This window comes from Mustela nivalis (genome assembly GCF_964662115.1).
Source record: "Mustela nivalis genome assembly, chromosome: 15".
NCBI lineage: Eukaryota > Metazoa > Chordata > Mammalia > Carnivora > Mustelidae > Mustela > Mustela nivalis.
In genome coordinates this window covers 52,566,589-52,571,945 of record NC_139034.1, presented here as the reverse complement: position 1 = coordinate 52,571,945, position 5,357 = coordinate 52,566,589, and the positions used below count along the sequence as shown (strand labels likewise).

The 5,357-nt window shown below is 41.3% G+C and overlaps 1 pseudogene across 1 annotated transcript; it reads left to right on the top strand.

Moving 5' to 3' along the window:
• Window positions 1–3,491: 3,491 nt before the first annotated feature.
• Window positions 3,492–5,050, top strand: LOC309849200 (spindle and centriole-associated protein 1 pseudogene; annotated as a pseudogene). Its single transcript has 3 exons — window positions 3,492–3,499; window positions 3,596–3,747; window positions 3,833–5,050. The product of its transcript is annotated as a spindle and centriole-associated protein 1 pseudogene (transcript).
• The last annotated feature ends 307 nt before the right edge of the window (window positions 5,051–5,357 follow it).

The window sequence follows — 5,357 nt, the reverse complement described above, 5'->3', positions numbered from 1 at the left end:
TAATCAATTCCATGTTGTCACCTAAGGTTTTCTCCAACCTAGTCATTGCCTGGATAATTGTTACTCTGAATTCCCTTTCCGACATACAGTTTATGTCTATATCCAATAGTTCTGATGGAAAAGGCACAGTCCCTGGATTTTTTCTCTGTTGGATGTTCCTTCTCCTAGTCATTTTGGTGAGAGGTAGTTGAGGGATGTGTAGCTGAATTTATCAACCATGATTCAGGCAAGGTGCACCCTGGAACTCTTTTGAACAATCAGAAATCATCACCAAAAAGAAAGGAAAAAAAAGAAAAGAAAAAGAGAGAGAGAGAGAGAGAGAGAAAGAAAGAGAGAGAAAAAGAGAAGATCCAGCCAGAATAAAAGGTAAGTTTTATACAAACAAAAATGGACAAACAATAAGACCAACGTAAGTAAATGATGAGGAAAAAAATTAAAAAAAAAACAAAAAACAAGGCAAAATGAACCCCAAGGATAAGATTTTATATAATACCAGAACAAAAACAAATACACAGAAACACTGACAGAAGAAATGGATGGGAGGATAGTTATAAAACCTTGATGTGGATGAGGAAGGTTATTTTGATTCTTCCTGGGTGTATCTTGATATCTTTGTTAAAGGACTCAACGCTCCAGAGATAAAAGGAAATTAAAACTGCTTTCTATATAGGGGTAGTACTGATTAGGGAAAGAGGATTACCTTGAAGCTTATATCTATATGTATATTAAAAAAATAGAAAAGCAAAAGAAAAACACAGGTATATGTATTTAAAAAGTTCAAGTTAAAGGGTTATTATGGAATATGTTGTATGGAACCTGTCATTGTAATGGTAAGTAGGTTAAAAAAAATTAAAAAAAAAAAAAAAGAATAGTGAGAGCGAATTAAAAATATAAGTTGTATTTATAGGTTTTAGGTAAATACCAGGAGCTTAATATCTGGTTTTCCCCTGATATTGGGGTTTTACAGTTTTATGGGGACCCTGTGGTGGATTTCCTCTTGTTACTTTGGCTGGCTTTCTGGGGGAGGGCTTGCTGTATTGCTTTTCAGTCAGTCTTGCTTGGGTTGAGTCCTCCTGCCCCCTATCAAGGGGCTGGGTTCTGTGGAAACCAGTTTTCAGGCTTTTGTTCTCTGGAGGTTTTTGTTCTTTGGTTTCTTTTTGCAGCTTTTCAGAGGTTTAGTGGAAAGCAAACTGCACCCAGACTTCCATCTCAGAGAGAAGCCTCAGTCTGCTCCCCTCTGGGTGGTCCAGAGCACATAGATTCCCCCTTTGCAAACTCCACTGAGTCATGAATACTCCCACAGGCAGTGAACATCCCCAGCCACCATCCCAGGGGTTGCCCAAAGTGCCCACTTGTCTCTGCACTCCCATGCCAGTAAAACCATGAGCAATATTGGTCCAGGGAGCCCACTTCCAGTGACTGCCTTGGCCTGGACTGCTGTCTGGGGTCCAGACCTCAGGGTTTTGCAGGTTGTTGCCTGGTGTTGAGAGATCCCAGCCAGAGATAGCCCACTGAGATTTTCAAGCCTGGGCTTGAGACCATCAGCTAGTATCCAGATGGAGCTCTTTCAGGGGAAGGTGGTGAGCATGATTCAGATCCCAGTCACACAGTGCATGCAAAGTGCAAAAGGCTGTGGTTCTAGAGAACCTAGCCTAGTGCTGGTACAAGCAGCAGAAAGCCAGCGGCTCAGAGACCACCGCCTGCAGGCTTTGCCACACTCTCTCTGGCCCTGGTGGTCACCGGTGATGGCTGTCCTGGGTCCATGGGCTTAAGACCATGCCTGTGACCACCCAATTTCACCATTTGCCCCTTAAGATATTTGCTCTTTTTGAGTGCTTTTAACCAGAATCCAAGTTAATGCTGGTCCCCAATCACAGGGCACTTTCATATTGGGGTATTATTTTCCAATGGCCCAGTTCTGGTGGGCCCCTCCCCTTTCTGTTTATCCTCTGATATCAATCTGATTTTTCCCACTCTGCTTTACCTTTCCACTGGTGTCTTCTGCCCTCATAGAGACCCAGAAGTGTATAATCCTACATCCTGATTTCATGGGTGTGCAGAGTGTTCTGGTAGAAAATTAGTTCACTTTAGGGGACTGGTTGAAACAGGGTCTCCTAGTTCTCTGCCATCTTGTCCTTACTGCTGTTCATACTCTTAACTTACAGTTTGTTGATTTTTAAAATAGCCATTGATGCTTGGTTGTTTTTTGAACAGTATCATAAACCAAAAACCACAGACACCAAGATCTTGAGGGAAAAAAAAAAAATCTAAATACTAAGCATATTATTGAGACCGATGTTATTATTATTTTTTTTTGAGAAACAGGTACTTAACATTTGTTTGTGTAGAATATTTTATGTAATATATGTTATGTCAGAAAGTGTAAAGGGTCTAAGACTTTACCAGACTTGCAAGTAAACAAGTTAGTCTATGGAATTTCATGTATATCCTGACAGAAGTACCAGACTGCAGAGACACAGGCCATGCACTACTCACACCAAAAACACCAGCCTGGGTGGAATCTTGGTGCCAGTCCTTTGAGCCCCAATCCTCAATGGAACACACAGTGTCACAGTTTGGAGGCTGATAGATTTAAGATCAAGGTAACAGCAGATTTGTTGTCTGGTGAGTGCCCACTTCCTGATTCACAGACATCTATCTTCTTGCTGTGTTTTTACATGATCGAAGTGGGGAGGGAGCTCTCTGAGGTGTCTTTATAGAACACTAATCCCATTAATGAAGGTTCCACCCTCATGACCCAATCACCCCCAAAGGCTCCACCTCCTAATACAATCACATTGATGTTAGGAATTTCAACAAATGAATTTTGGGGGGAACACAAATGATCAGCCAATAGTCCACAGTGAGAATCAGGTATTATTTGGGTATGCAGTGGATTCATATTATAGGAGAGGTGCTCCAAAATTATAACACGAAGTATTGGACAGCAGCTATATCATCCCTTTAGCCCTATGGGAGAGAAACACTTTATTTTAATCTAAAATGTCAAAGGGTGTTGTGATCTGAGTAGGGGAATCTCTCCTGGTTTGTTACACTGAAATCAAATCTGATGTCCGTCACGGGATGGTGTGCCTAAGTTTCTTATGACTCTAGAATGTAAGCAAATCTTCAGGAAGATGAGGGCAATTTCTACTATCCTGAAATGTATCCAGGAGTGAAATGTTCTGTAATTCCTTTCCTAAGAAGACCTGAAATATAAAAGACAAAAGAAAATGTAAAAAACAACCCCGAGAAATCCAGGAAGAACTATTGTCCGGCATTATGTTTATACTAGAATCAAGTAAGATTCTCATAGGCTCACAGGGTTTCTGAACACAACAATGGCTCCTAATTCTTCTCAAGGTTTCGGTGTGGTAAATCAAGACCCTGTCACTTAGACTATTCTTAGTGAAGCTGTCTTGGAGCCTCAGGCTCTTAATGAAGTGGAAGATAAAGAAGAACTATTACCAGCCGGTTAGAAGAAAGCGAGAATGAATTGGTAAGTATAAACTTTCAGTCAAATAGGAATGCAGACAAGTTTCTCTGCCAACTAAAGGAAGATAATTCTGAGTTAATTAATAAATTGTGGATTCAGCAGAAAATCAGTAGAAAATTGTGACACAATCACAAATAACAACCCCTCCAGGAACTCCATCATCTGCCCCCTCCATCAAGGAAATAAAAAGCTGGCTCTCAATACTACCAATACTGCCAGGAGAATCCACACCAAGCTTCAATCTGAAGAATGTACTGAGACTCTAGACTCCAACTATATTGTGGGACAAGTGTTTTTCACTTAATACACTTAATAAAAGTGTATTTACACTTAAAGTAAAGGGAAAACTGGACTTGCATGCTTTTATCAAGCAGAAGATAATCACTTTAGCAGCTAGTACAACCTCCAAAGACTTACCAAATAGCAATAAATCCAGGCTGGATGCCCTCAAACACATGCTACGTGAAGTGGAACACTAAATGGAAGGATGTGAATGGTGGACAGAATGTCAGGTCAAGGGACTACAGAGTAGTCAGTCTTACAGGTTTCAGTCTCTCACCGGTGAGCTCCCTCTATTGTCTGCTTTGGTACCATAAAGAATGTGAGCTCCAGCTGCATAAAGTAGAGATAAGGCAGCAACTGGAACAACTGTTAGGTGATCATCGAGAGCTCACTGATGCACTTACAGCAGAAATTCTTCTTAGAGAAGAAAATACTGCTACCCAGGCAAGAGTTTAGCAGTGCATGGTCATAACGGGTGAGCAACTTCTATCACTCACACATGCCATGAAGAACTATCCTTTGATAAACAGCAACAAAAAAAAGTCAGGCATCAGAAAGGGAATCCATGAGTAGAATATTTATAGATAAATCAGAGGCCCTGCTGTAAATGCTAATGTCTCTGTGCCACTGATGTTCAGAGTGGAAGAAGTGGTTGAGTTCCCAGAGGAAAACTTGTCTGTTAGACTATCTCGAGTACCAACCTTCCCAGATAGTGTGAATCTGGGCAATAATTTTCCAGCACAGATATTTGGGCCTGGCAGCTCAAATAACACCATAAATACAGAAAATCAACTCAGAATTCTCTCCCCTGTAGGATGTATTAAGGAGGACTGTTCAAACTCATCCTGCTTTACAAATTCCTTCATTATGGAAATGATTGAGAAGGAACAAAATTGAGAAAAGAAGACCTTACCTAATGGTGCAGACAATCAGAATTCAAACAAGGAAAGTTATGTCTTCATACTCAGTGGTGGATGGTCTCTTCCATGGGAGGAGATCTGGAGAATGAAGCCCAGTGTCCTTACATTAACCCCTTGAAGGCTCTCTGTAGTTCTTATTCAAACACTCAGCAGGACCAGAACCTCCAGCTTCTTAGAAGAGTCCCCAGTACTGGGAGATGGGCAACAGCTTAGAACAAATGAGGCATCAATACAAAGAAATGACATCATGGCCCGAATTGCTGTGTCAACAATGCGGAATTCACCTATCAAGGCACATTGGAAAAATAACACTGGGCCAAGAGAAGAGCAATGGGATGGACTTCAGGAATGAAACAAACAAGAGGTAAGTCATGCAAGTGACATGAAGGCTACTTTTGTAGCAACATGATCTCTAACACCAAGTAGCATGGAGGAATGGATTACAACAACGAATCAGCAGAGTATGGCTGCTCATGATGAAAAGCTCTTGCAGAGCAGCAGACACTTGCTGGTTTGAATCCCTCCTCTCCACCAACATCACCCATTCTGTCACCTCTCAGAGCACAGACTGAAGGAGGAAAGAGGACAACTGAGGTATCTCTTATACCTCACGAAGTATTGAACAGAATCCCCTGAAAGTTCAAAATGTAGTGCTATCT